The sequence below is a fragment of the Otolemur garnettii genome, unplaced genomic scaffold (assembly GCF_000181295.1).
Source record: "Otolemur garnettii isolate 467f Iridium unplaced genomic scaffold, OtoGar3 scaffold00024, whole genome shotgun sequence".
NCBI lineage: Eukaryota > Metazoa > Chordata > Mammalia > Primates > Galagidae > Otolemur > Otolemur garnettii.
Genome location: NW_003852419.1, coordinates 15449926 through 15467942, shown reverse-complemented (window position 1 = coordinate 15467942; position 18017 = coordinate 15449926). Strand labels below are relative to the sequence as shown.

The following is an 18017-nucleotide window of genomic DNA, read 5'->3' as shown; positions in this document are numbered from 1 at the left end:
AAGGCTGGACTTGACCCTTTAGTGTGTCTGGTCATTCTTTGGTCAAAAGCACACCAAGAACTGAGAGCAGACTGCCACCTGATAAATTTACATATAAGATAAAGACAAGAAGTTAACAATACAATAAAGAAGACATATGTAACTGCTTGTTATTTTAGTCAATGGATATTTCAGACTAAAAGTGATTTAAAATATGCATGGGTGCAACCTCAAGGACCATGCGTTCTACAAAAGAAACCTCCAGCAACACTTGCTATTATCCAGCCAACCAGAAATGCTCTTAGGGATGTAACTAGAGCAGTGGTTCTCAACCTTCCTAATGCTTCCTAATGCCTCCTAATGCCATGACCCTTTAATACAGTTCCTCCTGTTGTGGTGATCCCCAACCATAAAATTATTTTTGTTGCTACTTCATAACTGTAATTTTGTTACTGTTATGAATCATAATGTAAATATCTGATATACAGGATGTATTTTCATGGTTCCAAAGGGGTTGCCAACAGGTTGAGAACTGCTGAACTAGAGAGTTACAGGTAGGATTCAAATAATCATAAAAGGCAACTGAACAAAACAGCAAAGTTAAGATTCATATAGGAAAATGAACAATTATCCATCCCTACCCCCACCTCTCTATATATCTTTTTTTTTTTTTCCAGTTTGGAGTTTTATCTACTAGTTTAGCATATGGTTCAAAATATTTATATTCTTGTACATTCTAAGAATTCTCTTAGAATGTACAAGATATTTATATTCTAAATATATTTTAGAGTATTTATACTTATATTCTAAATATATATTCTTGAGAATTCTCTTAGAATTTTCAAGAATATGAATATTCTTTAGAGAATTCTAGGAAAAATTATCTAAAATCCACATGAAAATGTTGCTCCTAGCATATATTATTTTTAAAATATAGATTACAGGACACCACTGAAGAGATCTAGGGTGGCTGCCTTTGGTGGATAGGAATTACATGTGAGAGTAAGTAAAATCAAGAATCTATCCCAAGTAGTCAAAATGCTGCCAAGTTTTGTGAATTGTTGGGGATCACAAAGAAATACCCCCAAAGATGTCTCTTTGGCACAATGAGTGCGCTGAATTAAAGAAAACTGAAAGGACTCAGAACCAAAGTATCTCTCTGACTTTCCCCTGACCCCTCTCTCTCATCCCCTTTCTTGCTGGAAGCACTGGAAGGGACTTTCTCTGAAGTTCCCTTATCTGATTAAAAGAAGCTTCTCCAGAAGAAACGCAACTATCTTAAACCATAAAAATCTCATTAAGTAACCAGCAAAGATTAACCACCAGAGAAAACGTCAAAACTTATAACCACACCCAGACAGACTTTTCATCTATTCTTCTGAGGGCAGAGTTATCTGATCCTTTATCTGTATCAGACAACTTCTGTTCACAGTGAAGTTCTAACCTCCCCTCCCTGTGGTAATTTGCCACAACCCCAGAGCTCAGAGAAACTTTGTCACAGGCCAATTAACTGTTTGGGGGCCTCATTCATTTCCCTTACAAATCAATTACCTCTAAAATTATCTAGAGCTCCCCATTTCTGTCTTCTATATGACGAGGACATTTAAGCCTCAACCATCTGGCCCTTCTTTGAACCTCCTACTTGTGGGACTTCTGTGTCCCTGTACAGGTTACAAATTTATATGCCCTTTTCCCAGTTAATCTGTCTACTGTCAGCTCATTCCAGTGAATCTGCAGAGAGGAAAGAAGGAAAGTTTTCCCTTTGTCCCTAAACACTCTGATTAGGTCAAACAGAGAGTTCTAAGATAACATAGTGGAGACAGTCTAGAATTTTGCTAGAACAATTCAAAGAAAGGGGAAAAAATGACGGAAAGAAATTATCAAACATGAAGAGGAATGAAGGAAAGGAAATAACATTTATTGATGCTCTGCTATGTAACAATCATTGGGCAAAGTACCTTTCACAAATTATTTCATTAAATCCAGACAACCACACTCAGTCAGGTAGCATTGTTCTTATTTAACATGTGAGGAAGCGGAGTATTTTAGCAGTTAAATAACATGCCCAAGTCACAAAACGAGTAAAGAATAAAAGAGATTCAAGTACAGAACAGTTAATTTTTGAAAATATTATCCTTTTTATCTCTGAGAAATCAACAGTAACTAGCTAATATTTTTTACTTTAAGTATAAATATGTATAATATCCCTGGTTTTAAACAAGGCTACCTAGAAACTTCAAGATCTACACCAGGATTGGGTAGAGGGTGATTATTTGCATTATAATAAGACTAGCCATGGGAATATATAAATAGCTAGCTCTTTAATGCATTTTAAAGAACTTTCTTTTTTATGCACTTTTTCTGTGCGTAATAATCACTTCCATTCTTCATGAGTACAAAGGATAGCCCTCCCTGCTTCCCTTCACTTCGACCTAAAGATCACTTTTTCTCACCTTAGATTAACACCTTTGTGAGGTAGAAAGATATATGTCATTATCCACATGTAATAGGTGAAAAACAACAACACCCAAATAATGCAAGTCAACCAATACTAAGTACGGCTTCTACAAGAGTTTTACTGTTTTAGTGAAATTTTCAGCCCCGCCAATTATGTTCAACACCTAATTTAGACAAATTCTTTCATGGACTTTAGATTTTAATATGAAAATGTATGGCAGACACTGAGGTGCAATGTCATCAAGAAAGAAGTGGCCTGGGAGGAATGCCATAAGCTGAGAGGCGCCAGGGGCAAGGCCACTGGGATCTGGCACATAGGCGAGCCTGGGCCACATGCTTCCTGGGCAGCCTCACCAGTGACTGACTGTGGAGTGTGTCGCCATTTCTACCCAACTAGAGTCTCTTCTAGTGGGCAATCAAGCCCCAATTCTGCTGCTTCTTCCCTCCCCTTTCCTTTCTCAAGTGTCAGATCTACTTGCCACTCTGAAAGCTTCCCCAGTCCAATCCTGCTTCCTCTCCTTTTATTTTTCACGGGTACTGTATCTTCCCCCGTAGCCCTTTTGCTGGTAATTCTGGCTCAGCATCTGCCTCCCTGAGAAGCCAAGTTGATGCAGGTGGTCAATAAATCATAGCCTTGATTAATGAATGAAAAGAATATGAAAAACAAATTAGCCTTTGAGTAGGATCATGAAACATATAACTGTCCTTTACTAAGCAGGTCTGTCTCAAATTTCAACTTCCTATTTCACTGAGCCAGATCTGTGCCCATGTATGCCATATCCTCAAGTTCTACACTTAGTTAAACCTTTGCCTGTAGGATCCTTTGCTTTCTGATGCTTGTAGGCTCTCACGCTGCTTCACAGCTTTATTTCTCCAGATGGAGGGCAAAAACTAAAGGCTAAGAAGCACTCTGTGAAACATTCTTCGTGGTGATTTGCATGAGAAAGGCCTTTACCCTTCAAGCATACCCAAGTGCTTTTTATCCACTTCCTATCAAACAGCCTGGGTTCACCACTCAGAACAGAATCCTATCCTTGCATATAGGGATCCCTTTAACCACAAGGCAATGTATTGGGCTTTCACCTGTGTTTACAAGAATTGGCTATTTTAACAATATATAAAGTTATCTAGCTTTTCTTTTACTTGCACCCTGGTTCCACATTTAGAGGCTAGAAGTTCCCAGGAGACAATGGACCAGAATAATGTTATACATTATATATTATATATATGTTTGTATCCATGACAGCACGCACCTACTCTAAGGCCTTCTGTACAGGTCTGAATAAATTTTTATTGATTTAACTTGATGATAGCAATTGGATAAATTGAACTAAATTATTTTCAATAGACACTTAAGTGCCAAGCATAATAAACTATCAGGAATTATACATTTTAAAATAGAAAGAAAAAGAAATGCGTATTTATTGAATACTTGTTAAGAGCATTAAATGTTTTACAGAAGTCAAATGATTTAACCCTCCATAACCCTTATTTTAAGATTCTGAGGGAGAGAAAACAGGATGAATAATGTTAGGGGCTCTGTATAAAACAAAATGTCTAGAAACTGGCAAAGCTGGGATTTGAACCTAAATCAGTCTGACCAGAGGGCTGGTTTTTTTCCATATGCCCCAAGCTGAGGTAAGGCAGATGACGGAAGCACATCTGCAGGCCCAGAGATAACATGTACTCTGACGAAAGCACAACAATCTCTGTGACTGAGCAAGGAAAGGCTATTGGTACAAGGAAGATTCAGAAAAAGCAGCAACATTTAGTTGGGTTCTGAAGATTTTTACAGACGGAGACAGGGAAAAAGAAACACACACAGGGACCACCAGGGAATGGATCAGTTTGAGAAGGGAGCAGACCAAGTGGGACAAACACACACAAGCCAGAAAAAGGGTTGGCATCTGTTTACAGAGAGCCTCGGAAGCCACGTTAGGAAGCTGGGACGCTATGTCGTAAACAAATAGATGGCACTCAATGTTTTTTAGTCAAGGAATAAATAAATAATATTACCAGCACTAGCAGCATCGTAAGAGAGAAATGTAAGCAGGAAGTCTATTTAGAAGGTATCGGGTATCAGTCCAGGCACCAGGCAGTGGACAGGGTGCTGGTGAAGGAGAAGGGAAGCAAAGAAGACAGCCCTAAGTTACTGCACAATTGTGTTTGAGAGTCAGAAGATAATTCCGTAAACAGTCTAACTGTCTGGGTAACTGAGGAGCCAATGAATGGAGAAAAGGAGTAAGTGGAGGAAGAGGGGATCTGTAAAGATTTAATCACTTTGTTCCAAAGTCACCTGGTTCATCGGTGACTAACACCCTACTCCAGCTACCTCCTGGTTCTGTTAATTTATGAAGAACTGAGTGACAGAGTAAGCTGATGGAAAAAAAAATAAAGGGCCTCCTTCCCATCAAGGATCAAATCTGCTGCCTTCTGGGCTCCTTAGCAACCAGGAATCCCAGGTACCAAACAGTCAGACTGACTTGAATGAAAACATTTCTTAATACTTGATACAGTATTGAAATGACTGATAGTAGAACATAGTTGAAAAGGGATACAAGAAATCTGCCAAAGAAAGGACACCAGCTGGGCACAGTGGCTCAGCCTATAATCCTAGCACTCTGGGAGGCTGAGGTAGGTGGATTGCTTAAGACCAGCCTGAGCAACAACGAGACCCTGTCTCTACTGAAAACAGAAAAACTAGCCAGGCGTTGTGACAGGAGCCTGTAGTCCCAGCTACTTGGGAGGCTGAAGCAAGAGGATTATATGAGCCCAAAAGTTTGATGTTGCTATGAGCTGTGACTCTACCCAAGGCACTCTACTCAGGGCAATGAAGTAGGACACTAACGTGAACAAATAATGTCACTGTTGAGGGGAGTGTGACCACCCATTAAATCACGTTTGTTCGCTATTTTGCCTCCACCTTGTGGATTCACAAGAGAGAACAGATGCATATGCAGTCCCCAAAATGAGGTTCACTTTTGAAGAGAAATGTATAGAGAAACTAACTTCTTCCTGTTGTACAATCTAATACCTCATCATAATTTAGGCTATTTTACACAATTAAATCCCTTTAATTAGCATATCTTACTGTGATAAGAAATGTGTTTGTTAAGCTCTCATAATGAGAGATTGGTGGAAATTATACTAGGGAAATTATACTAGTGACTAGATAGTCACTATTTGTGCCTTTCAAAAATATCAATCTAGGTAACACTTTTAAAACTGTAGAAGTTGTTCCAGAAAATACCATGGATAAGGAGTGAAGATTCTGAAACTGGACAGATTGTTTAATTAACAATAAACTGAAAACGGCAATTTAGTTTGCAATATGAATAGCATTTATTGTTAATAAATAAAAAATCTTCAACCAATAAAAACTAAAGAAAACAAAACCCTGGGAAGATACATTAAAGTATTTAGCAACTTGAAAAGCTCTTCCTTAAAAAAGCTATCTTATTTAAATAAGGCACATTCCTATTCTTTCAACAACATACCATAATGTGACAATCTTCCCAACAAACCCAATGCACACCTAGTAATCAAAGCGCTATGTGACGGAAATGAATCACGGAATGAGTAAGCTGCAGATTCATACTCACAAGAATCATTTATACCTGTGAAAATGTGTATGCAGCCTCACAGACGCTACTTACTACGTTTTGATATAAACTCATACTCTGTATTCTTTTATTAAACTGTGCTTTTCGATTCTCAACCTCCCTACCTTGTTTGCCAACAATAAAATGCCACAAATGATACTTGTCACATCACTTCAGTCTATACAAAATAAGGCAACTTAAAACTGGTGCAAGTTTACTTTTTGAATATGGGGTTTGTTAGAATAAGCATAAAGATATATTTTTCAAAATTTATCTTTTAGTGAGCTACATAATCTGCAGATTATTTCCTGATGGAAGCAACATGTGCTTATTATTAAAATTATTTCCTTCTATGTTGAATTTTTTTTTCCTCCTGGATCTCATAACTACCTATTTGTATTTCCAATGTGGAATGCTATCCTTTCTGTTTATTTATATTTAATATTCACTGAGAGTGAGAGACTTCAAGACATACCTATGAAATTACATGAACAAACACCAGAGGAGCTGTGCCTCTTACCATTACCACTGCATCTATCACCCCACAGGCCCACGTCTGTAACCGTGTCAAATGGTGCCATGAATTCCAGTATCAAATCACTGACATATATTTAGAAGCATCCTCAATGATATTAGCATTTTGACCCCATGACTTCTTTCTATTCCATCCTGAAAGCATAATTGATCAAATAAGACTGTGACTTAATATGCTTTGCAGACTTTTGGGGGAAATTCCCTCTATAGTTCATAGAAGTTGATTTTCACTAAAAATACCTTCACCTACCATAGGAAATCCTTCCAATTACTGCCTATTTCCAATTTGTCCTTTTGACATATGTTCTCAAGGACTATGTAGAAAAAAAACTACACTACCCTCCCTTTTTAACTTCTAGTTTAATATCAAGACACACAACTTACATTTATCCTATAACAAAAAAATAAAGAAGCAATCAAAGAGGGGAATCTGGATTGCATGCACTTAATGGCCTTCCTGTTTGTGTAATTCAAATCAGAACCTAATCAAGTCTTTTCAATATGATAGTAAGCACGAGCAGAACTTGGTATATCTGCGAAAAGCAGATGTTAGCTGATATAATTTGATTATCATTATTATATTACAAAAGGATTCAACATTTGTAAGGTGTGTCTACATAAACCACAGCTATCCAGCGTTGGAAACAGCCTACTTGAAATAGATTTTACTGTGAATTCTATTAAATTCAAAGATAGCATTTGAGGTTACGAGCAATAGTTCCATTGTTACATGTATAGCCACATAGCCCCTTGGCGCTCCAAAGTATTAAAGAGCCGCTAATCAAGGGTATCTATATATCATCCAAATTATGCTGCTCAATGAGTAATTCAAAATTCAGAAATTCCATTTTCTCATAGTAGCTTTTTAAACAGCTTATAAGTAAGTGGCTCCTGTCTATAATCCTAGCACTTGGGAGGCTGAGGTGGGAGGATCCTTTGAGCTCAGGAGTTCCAGACCAGCCTGAGCAAGAGCAAGACCTTGATTCTACCAAAAATAGAAAAATTAGCCGATGTTATGGCAAGCACCTATAGTTCCAAGCACTCAGGAGGCTAAGGCAAGAAGATCTCCTAAGCCCAGGGAGTTTGAAGTTGCTGTGAGCTATGCTGATGCCAAGGCACTATAGTCTGGGCAACAGTATGAAACTCTGGGTCTAAAGGAAAAAAAACTAAAACAAACCTGTAAGTAACCTTTATGTAACCCTTTGTGAATCAGGATGCACAAATATTTTGGTCACCATCAGTTTTTTGATCATGTTTGTATTTGGTTTTCAGAAATAAATTATAACCACTAGAACTCAGTAAGCATTCAATACACATGAGTTTTTCAGAAGCATTAACTTCCCTGGGAACTATATTATTGGGATAGATGATTTATTAAATGTACACTTACAGAGTATATATGTTACTAAAGTATGAAAACTTTTCCCCTCATCATAGAAATTAGATCCTTACTATTCTATTTCCTCTAAGTAAAAGGTTGTCTATTATCAAGCTACATACCTGGGGGAAACTATACTTACTAAGTTCAATTCATTACTATTTTCTTAATAACTAGAATACAAATCTTATTTTATAAATCTAAAGAATTCTTGGCAGTGCCTGTAGCTCAGTGGGTAGGGCCCTGGCCACATAGACCGAGGCTGGCAAGTTCAAACCCAGCCCAGGCCAGCTAAAGCAACAATGACAATTGCAAGAAAAAAAAATACCCAGTCGTTGTGGTGGGTGCCTGTAGTCCCAGCTACTTGGGAGGCAGAGGCAAGAGAATCACTTAAGCCCAAGAGTTTTAAGTTGCTGTGAGCTCTGACGCCATAGCACTCTACTGAGAATGACATAGAAAGAGTCTGTCTCACAAAAAAAAAAAAATTCTTGCAGTGAAAAATAAGATAAAGTGTCCTTCTGTTATCAGCATAACAATCATAAAAATATTTTCTAACTATTATTGAGTGCTCACTATGTGCTGTGTACTGGTCTACAACTTTTACATGCCTAAATAATTTGATCATTACCACTTTGAGGGAGGTATGTTATTAGATAATAAGACAAATTAAAGAGGTAAAATTATGTGGCTATGAACACAGAAGTAACAAAGGATGAAGCCAGGACTTAAACCCAAGGAGGCTGATTCCAGAGCTCAAATATTTAACTATGCTATACTAAATCCCCCAAATTGAGAGTCACACAAAATTTAGCTTCAGAAAATAGTTTCAACTTTCTTCTAAGAAAAAGTAAATACTTTTCTGGGATTAGGAAAAAGTAAATACTTTTCTTTTTATATTTCCTTTCTGATCTTGTACAAGGATACCTAACTACCTGCATTTTGAAGTGGGGGTCCCATGAGATGCCACTGTATATATTAAAGTAGAAACTTCTTGGAGGCCTGATATGTAAAAACAAATCATTTTAGAAACACTAACTGGTTTGGCTCTACCTGGAGGGTCATAGGCAGAATAAATGTATGTCTTTTTCTGCCCTCTGTTCCTACTTTTCTCTGTTTTTTCTCTATTCCTATTCTGTTGCCCAAAGCTCACACATGGCTAAAAAACAATGGTATTCATGATAAGGTGTTAGCAATTTACATGGAGTAGAACTTTATCCTGAGCTTCCTATTAAACTTATTTGGAAAATTTGTGATCTCAACCTCTACCTAAAGATTTATGTCTAAGTCTCTGTGTTAGTTTTGCAGGGATACTGGAACAAGGTACGTTACATTATGCCTATCTGTCTTTAAGTGTCCCCTTTTTGTAAGGAAACTATATGTTGGATTAAGGCCCTACCCAGTGATTTCCTCTCAATTTGACTGTCTACAAGGGCTCTATTTCCAAACAGGTCACATTCACAGGCAGCAAGGATAAAGACTTCAAAAGCTTTTGAGGGGACACAAATTAACTCACAGCAATGACCACTGTCAGTTACTCCTTGTGAATATGCTGACAGTGTTTTGCCATAAGAAAACATTCACAATGGCCATATTAAACAGTAAAGGTCTCTTGATGCCGTCCCTAGATCTCCACCAATAGAAACTTAAGAAATGTATAAACGACTCGGTTACTGCACCTGGCTATACAACATCTTCCTCCACTTGGTTGGCTTTACCTATTACATCTGAACATTGATTATGTAATAAATTCACTTATACATTAATCTATTCAATTTCTCGCTTACTAAGTGCTTTTATATTCCATACTCTGTGGCAGTTGATGGAAATACAACAGGAGATAAAACAATAACCCTTCTTTCCTACTTATAAGACAAAAAACTTGCTCTTCTGATACATAACTGAAGAAAATCACATTCACCTGGTTCTGTACCAGGTTTTCTAAGTCAGACTTGTAGCAAACAACCAGTTCTACACAGTGAGTCAGAGGCAATGAGAGAGAAAAGAGAGCAAAGAGATCACATGATCTAAACTTATGCCATTTATAGAAAGGGACGCTATGGCACAGAAGACTACTTGAAAGGTCACAATAAAAGGAAAAGAGAGCTTAAGTGAATTGAAATAACAATTATCTGTATTCTCATAGCCTTATAAATTTTAGAAAAAATAAAATAGGAGAAATAAAACTATACCTAATATTAAGGAATAATTGCTAATTTTGTTATGAATGGTAATAACATTCTGATATGTAATTGGTAAACTGTCCTATTTTTCGAAGATGCACAAATATTTAAGCATGTGGATAAACTGTCATGATTATAATTTACTTCAAAATGTTTTCATCAGAAACAGATCAAATAAAATTTTGAATCAAAGTGATAGGAGTTCTCTATTTTTCAGCATGTTTGAAAATTTTTTAAATAAAAAGTTTAAAGTAATTTATTATCCTAAATGTAAAATTATGTATTTAATTATACATTCTTAGTAACACTGGAAAATAAGCTTCACAAAAATTTTAAATATAAAAACCACAGTTTCTAAATTATGATGCTGTTTTTTTCAGTATTTTCTGCTCATCGTTACTTCCCAATAATAAGACTCTAGTAGTTCGTATTCAGATAACTGTCATTTGCATAGTCTATATATGAATAAGGACTTTATAAATATGGCTCTAATCTGATTATGCCCATATTATTACTGAAATTTGAGAATAGAAACACTATTTAGCTAAAAAATGCATGTGATTAAATAATTTTATAAAATTTTAATAAAGGGTGGCACCTGTGGCTCAGTGGGCAGGGAGCTGGCCCCATATAAGGAGGGTGGCAGGTTCAAACCTGGCCACTAGGGCTTATTTTTAGGGGATATCTTATTTTTATTAAGTAAAATACAATAATCTACATTTACTCAAATACAGTTAAGTCATCTTCTTCTGGAACCTGACAGGGGGAGCCCACCTTGTTGGTGGGGCTGGCGCTAGTGATGCATGAACTCCTTTCCCCTAGCCGTTTGCATGTGCACAATAGGGTGCCTGCGACAGAGGTTACCACATGCATACCACACAAGTGCCAACGGCCTGGAAAAATGAGCTGTGGTAGATGAAAGGTATTCCAGTCTTCCTTACCACTCCACACCGAAATGCATACAGTTTTGAAGTAGCCTCACCAGCTGTACTACCTGTTAATATTATGCAGTCATCAAGCAAAGATATAACCCACTACTCTAAAGATAATGAAATGCAGGAATATTATCAGAACTGAATTTTATACATGCTCACACATAGAGGTGACCAGAACTAAATTTTTATGTGTTCAACAAAGGAAATGCTAAACGGTAACTATATTACATGCACAGTCCATGTAAAATGCTTACAAACACATTCACACTCCACTTGATAAACAACCATGATTGATAAATGGATTGTGTTAGAATTCCCTCTAGCAAACAGTGAACAAGCCACTTTAATGAGGCTTATGACCCTACCCAGTGATATCCTAGGAACCCTAAAAGTGAGCATTTTGCTATTAGATACAGGTCAGGTGCTACAAATCCTTCAACCAGATCATTAAATTTTTTTTCTAAATGTAAACTTTTTAACTGCCTTGCATAACAATAAGCAAGTCATTTTGGAAACATAATCAACTTTTTGCAATGAGCATTAGTACTTGGAGAACACATTTTCAGAGAATCACGGAATTTTACAGCTAGAAAGAACCTTTAAAATCATTTAGTAGAAATCCCATATTTAGACAAGAAAGCCAAAGTCCAAATAGGTTAAATGATTTGCTACAGGCTACAATTCTGCTCCAAAGCAGAGCTGGAACCTGCTACCCTTACTCTCAGATCAGCACAATTCCAAGTAGTCAAGAAGTACTGACAAGTGTTTTTAAAAATCACAGGTAGAGAACAGTTCTCTAGCTGTGAGGGCCATACTCTGAGTTAGTAGGCAGCTTTGGAACAGAAACACATGGAGCATGATGGGTAAAGGTACTCCTTTGCAATCGAGGGACTCCTGTCACTAAGTCAGATGACAGATATTATGACAAGACTAACCTCAACGTCTTACGTAATCAATAGAGTATTTCTTGAAGGGTTATAAGAAACAGAAGCATATGTGCTATGAAAAAAACAAGAGAAAAAGAAGTGTACCTACCCATAAGCATAAAGAGTTCATTCTGCTTCAGAGTGTAAGACAAGGCAAGTGAGACCTGAGTAGACAAAAATTTAAAGTATATATTAGGAGCTAAAGGAGCTCGAGGAAATAATAAAAAGGAGAAGAAGAATCAGTATAGACCACAACCATCAAGAAAGGCTTCCTATAAGAGCAGAGATGAAAGTGGGTGCATGAAATATTCAGATCAACAAACGGATGCCCTTCCAGATGTGCGATAAGAATCTTACCACTGAGATAAAAGTTGTTTTAGTTAAATTGCTTTAGCTTTCTTCACTAGTAACTGGGAGATACAGGCAAAGAGATGTTACTCCAGAACACCACTCTGTATCATTTTTGGAAATGTCATCACTAATTAAATAACAAGAATACATTTGTTTTCCAAATACTACTAGATGAGCACTCATAGGTCTAACTTTCCAGTTATCACCTGTGCAACACCATATTATAATCCAAAATCAGGAACGTTTCAAAGAGAATTAAAAAACTTAGGTAGTCCAAGAAGATAATTTCTACCTACTTATCAGAAAAGCACAAGTTTAGAGACATTATTTTATTAAAGAATAGAACATAATGTCTAACACAATAAATGTTCAAAAAGTTACCTGAAATTGAGTTATATTTTTTCTAAGGATATATCACTTCTATAAGTGTATTTTTCTTAATATAGTCATGTGCTGCTTAACACCAGGAATATGGTCTGAGAAACACATCATGAGGTAATTTTTGTCATTGTGTGAACATTGGAGAGTGTACTTACACAACCCCAGACGGCACAGCCTGCCACCTATATGGTACAGCCTTGGTTCCGAGGATACCAAGCTGTATAACTTGTCACTGTTTGCTTACACTAAATATTGTACACAACTCTAAAACAATGGTAAATATTTGTGTTTCTAAACATAAAGTATGGTACAAAAATGGTAGGAGGCGGCATAAAATAGCTCCCCTGTACAGGGACTTACGAAGAATGAAGCTTGCAGGACTGGAAGTTGTTGTGAATCAGTGAGTGAGTGGTAAAGGAAGATGATGGCCTAGGACACCGCTGTACACTACTTTGACCTTATAAACACTGTACACTTAGCCTATGCCAAGTATTTTAAAAATTTCTTCCTTCATTAATACATTAACCTTAGCTTAATGTAATCTTTTACTTTATAAACGTCACGATTAACAAAACTTTTGAATGGTTTGAAATAATACTTAGCTTAAAATACATATTACTCAGCTGTATAGAAATATTTTCCCTCTTTATATCCTTATTCTATAGGAGTTTTCTATTTTTTTTTTTTTTCACTTTTGAATTTGTTAAAAACCAAGACAGAGGCTTGGTGCCTGTAGCTCAGTGGTTAGGGTTCCAGCCACATACACCCAGGGCTGGCTGGTTTGATCCCAGCCCAGGCCTGCTAAACAACAATGAAAATTGCACTAAAAATTAGCTGGGCATTGTGACGGGCACCTGTAGTCCCAGCTACTTTGGAGGCTGAGGCAAGAGAATGGCTTAAGCCCCACAGTTTGAGATTGCTATGAGCAGTGACGCCACGGCACTCTACCAAGGGTGACATAATAAGACTCCTTCTAAAAAAAAAAAAAAACAAACCTCAAGCCAGAAACACACATATTAATTAGCCTAGGCCTACAACTACAAAGGGTCAAGATCATCAGTATCAGTATCTTCCACCTCAACACCTGTTCCACTGGAAGGCTCTTCAAGAGTAACAACACACACGGGGCTGGTCCCTCAAGGGTAATAACATAGCCTATACTTGGTATAGGCTAAGTGTACAGTGTTGGTATCTGCCATACAAATATAGTTTTGGAAATACACAACCTCCTAAGCCTAAGCTAGGAAGAAATAGAAATCCTGAACAGACTAATGACAAGGAACAAGATTGAATTAGTAATTTAAAAACTCCCAACAACAAAAACAAACAAAAAAGCCCCAACCGGATAGATTCACAGCCAAATTCTATTAGAGCTACAAAGAACTAGTTCATATCCTACTGAAACTGTTCCATGACATAAGAAGGATTATTCTACATCAGTGGTTCTCAACCTTCCTAATGCTGCAACTCTTTAATAGTTCCTCATGTTGTGGTGACCCCCAACCATAAAATTATTTTCGTTCTTTTTCCTTTTGGCAGCATGCAGCGGCAAGATAGCAGTTTGTATCTCCAAGAAAAGGAAGTTTGTTGCTGATGGCATCTTCAAAGCTGAACTGAATGAGTTTCTCACTTGTGAACTGGCTGAAGATGGCTACTCTGGAGTTGAGGTTTGATTTATACCAACCAGGACAGAAATCATTATCTTAGCCACCAGAACACAGAATGTTCTTGGTGAAAAGGGCTGACGCATTCGGGAACTGACTGCTGTAGTTCAGAAAAGGTTTGGCTTCCCAGAGGGCAGTGTAGAGCTTTACGTTGAAAAGGTGGCCACAAGAGGTCTGTGTGCCATTGCCCAGGCAGAATCTCTGTGTTACAAACTCTTTGGAGGCCTTGCAGTGCAGGGAGCCTGCTATGGTGTGCTGCGATTCATCATGGAGAGTAGAGCCAAGGGACACGAGGTTGTGGTGTCTGGGAAACTCCGAGGACAGAGGATGAAGTCCATGAAGTTTATGGATGGCTTGATGATCCACAGTGGGGACCCTGTTAACCACTACGTTGACACCACAGTGCACCATGTGTCGTTCCCACAGGGTATGTTGGGTGTTAAGGTGAAGATCATGCTACCTTGGGACCCTACTGGTAAGACTGCCCCTCAAAAACCTCTGCCTGATCACGTGAGCATTGTAGAACCCAAAGATGAGATACTGCCTACTACCCCTATCTCGGAACAGAAGGGTGGGAAGCCAGAGCTACCTGCCAGGCCCCAGCCAGTCCCCACAGCATAACAGGGTCTCCTTCGCGGATGTATCTGGAGTCTGGATGTTGCTCAGTAAAGACCTTTAATAAAGTCCTGTACAAAGACACAAGGCAGCCTGAGTAGAATGTATATATAGGATTCAGACTGTGGGTATCATGTTGGCTTGTGGAGCACTACTTATCTTCTTGCTTTTAACCATACTTGTGGTATTTGTGAGGAAGGGCCAGAATGCAAAGACTTGAGCAGAGTTAACTTGAAAAATAATCCTTTGCGATAGTGAAGGCTGAATGCTAGTAGGGTATACCTTGATTAATTGTCCTGTAGTTTAAGATTATAGACTTAGGAGGATACTTGAGATTTTTTTTCTCTTTATACATAAGGAAGTTCATGTTGCACATGGAGAAGTCAGCACAATGACCACATTTTTTATATGTACTGTGCTATGTTCTTTATGTATGTTGTCATTTAATCCTCAATAGGTCTATAAAGTGTAAAGGAAATTTACTTGAACCACTGAATTTAAGGCCAGAAGTAAATGTATCTAAGCAGTTAAAAAAATTATTTTCATTGCACTGTAATTTTGCTACTGTTAGGAACCATAATCTGATATGCAGGAGACCCCCAAAGGGGTTGCAACCCACAGGTTGAGAACTCCTATCCTACCTCCTTCTACAAAGCCATTATTACCCTATACCAAAGCCAGGAAAGGATATAACAAAAAAAGAAAACTATAGAGCAATATCCATCATGAACACAGATGCAAAAATCTTCAAAAAAATACTAGCAAACTGAATTTAACAACATACCAAACAAAACAAAACAAAAAAACAATAAAGTAGATTTTATCTCAGGAATGCAAGGATGGTTCAAGGTACACAAAACAAAAAACACATGATCATCTCAACAGATACAGAAAAATCAGTAAAATCCAGCAATACTTCAAGATAAAAACTCTTAAGAAACCAGGCATAGAAAGAACACACCTCAGAATAATAAAAGCCAAATATGAAAAATCCACAGTCAACACTATACTAAATGGGGAAAAGTTGAAAGCATTGCCCTGAAAACTGGAACAAGACAGGATGCCCACTGTTAGCACTTTTATTAAACACAGTAGTGAAAGTCTTAGCCAGAACCATCAGGTAACAGAAATAGAGCAGTGGTTCTCAACCTTCCTAATGCTGCAATGTATTTTCATTTTTAAAAAGGGGTGGCGACCCATAGGTTGAGAACCGCTGAAATAGAGACTAAAGAACCCAGAAATAAAGCCATATAGCTATGATCAACTGATTTTCAACAAAGCAAGAAAAAAACATTCTGGAGAAAGGATGCCCTATTCAATAAACAGTGCTGGAAAAATTGCATACCCACACACAGAAGAATGAAACTAAATTCCCATCTCTCACCATATACAAAACTTCACTCACAATGGATTAAAGACCTCAATGTAAAACCTGAAACCATAAAATTTCTAGAAGAAAACATAGGAACAACTCTCCTAAAAAATAATAAACTCTCCTAGACATTGGCTTAGGCAAGAATTTATGATTATGACTTCCAAAGAAAATATAGCAACAACAAAAATAAATGTGACTTAACTTAAAAAGTTTCCGCATAGCAAAAGAAATAATCAACAGAGTAAACAGACAACCTACAGAGAAGAAAATATTCTCAAAATATACGTCGGACAAAGGGCTAATACTCAGAATCTATAAAGAATTCAAACCAGTAAAAAGAAAAACTAATAGCTACATCATAAAGTGAGTAAAGACATGAACAGATTTTCTTCAAAGTAAAATAAATGGTTAAGTTACATATGAAAAAATGTTCAACATCATTAATCACCAGGGCAATGCAAACTAAAACCACAAGGAGATACCATCCTACCCATCTCAGAATGACCATTATTAAAAAGTCAAAAAACAATAAATGTTAGTGGAGATGCAGTGAAAGGGAGTGCTGAAATTATACACTAGTACAACCTCTATGAAAACAGTATGAAAAGCCTTCAAAAAACTAGAGGTCAGACCTACCATTCAATCTAGCAATCCTACTACTTACTGGCTATGTACTCGATGCAAAAGAAGTCATTTTCTAAAAAAAGACACCTGTACCTACCCAATGTCATGGCAGCGCAGTTCACAATTGTAGTTATGGAATCAACCTAAGTGCCCATCAACTGATAAGCACATAAAGAAAATGGGTGGGAGGAGTACACACATGGAGTGTGTAAGAAGGGATGAAAATGTAAAATGAAAATGAAAGCGTCTTTTGCAGTAACTTGGATGGGACCAGAGACTATTATTGTCAGTAAAGTATCTCAGGAATGGAAAAACAAATACCACATGTCCTCGCTTATAAGTGGGAGCTATATGAGGGGTATATGTGATCTAAAGTGGTGCAACTGGATATTGAAAACTAAGAAGGGGTTAGTGGGAGGAGGGGGAAATATTAAAATCTACTCATCAGGTACAGTGTACACTATTCTGCTGATGGGTATATACTGAAAGCTCTAACTTCCACATTATACAGTTCATCCACATAACAGATAACACTTGTATCCCCTAAATCTACTGAGATACAAAAATAAATGATAAAATATACTATTAAGACTCAAAAATTAAGTTGCTAGTATTTATGCTTGGTAATGATACATAAACAAACTAGTGCTGTTCAACAGAAAGTTGAGAAATAAACCCAAGTACATTACTAAATTTAGTTTATAATAAAAGTAGCCTCTAATATTATGCAAGCAAAGATAGGTTTTTAAAATAAATAATGTTGGAACTGAAAATCACTTAGGGAAAAAACACTGTGTCTGTTCATCATGTAAAAAATTAAACTCTAATGAGTGAGAGATTTAAATTTAAAAATGAAGCTACACAATAAAATTCTTAATAAAACCTCTCTGTAGAACAAGAGAGGTTTTACATACATAAGGAAGTTCATGTTGCACATGGAGAAGTCAGCATGTTGCACATGGAGACATGTTGCACATGGAGACATGTTGCACATGGAGACATGTTGCACATGGAGA

General features: G+C 37.2%; 1 protein-coding gene and 1 pseudogene across 2 annotated transcripts in view; one reads left to right on the top strand and one right to left on the bottom strand.

The window, feature by feature from the left end:
* Positions 1-18017, bottom strand: part of VRK2 (vaccinia related kinase 2) — a 108567-nt gene that overhangs the window by 48737 nt on the left and 41813 nt on the right. The gene's annotated exons all lie outside the window — the stretch shown is intronic.
* LOC105886793 lies at positions 14255-15014 on the top strand (annotated as a pseudogene). The gene has a single exon (XR_002772839.1). The product of XR_002772839.1 is annotated as a 40S ribosomal protein S3 pseudogene (transcript).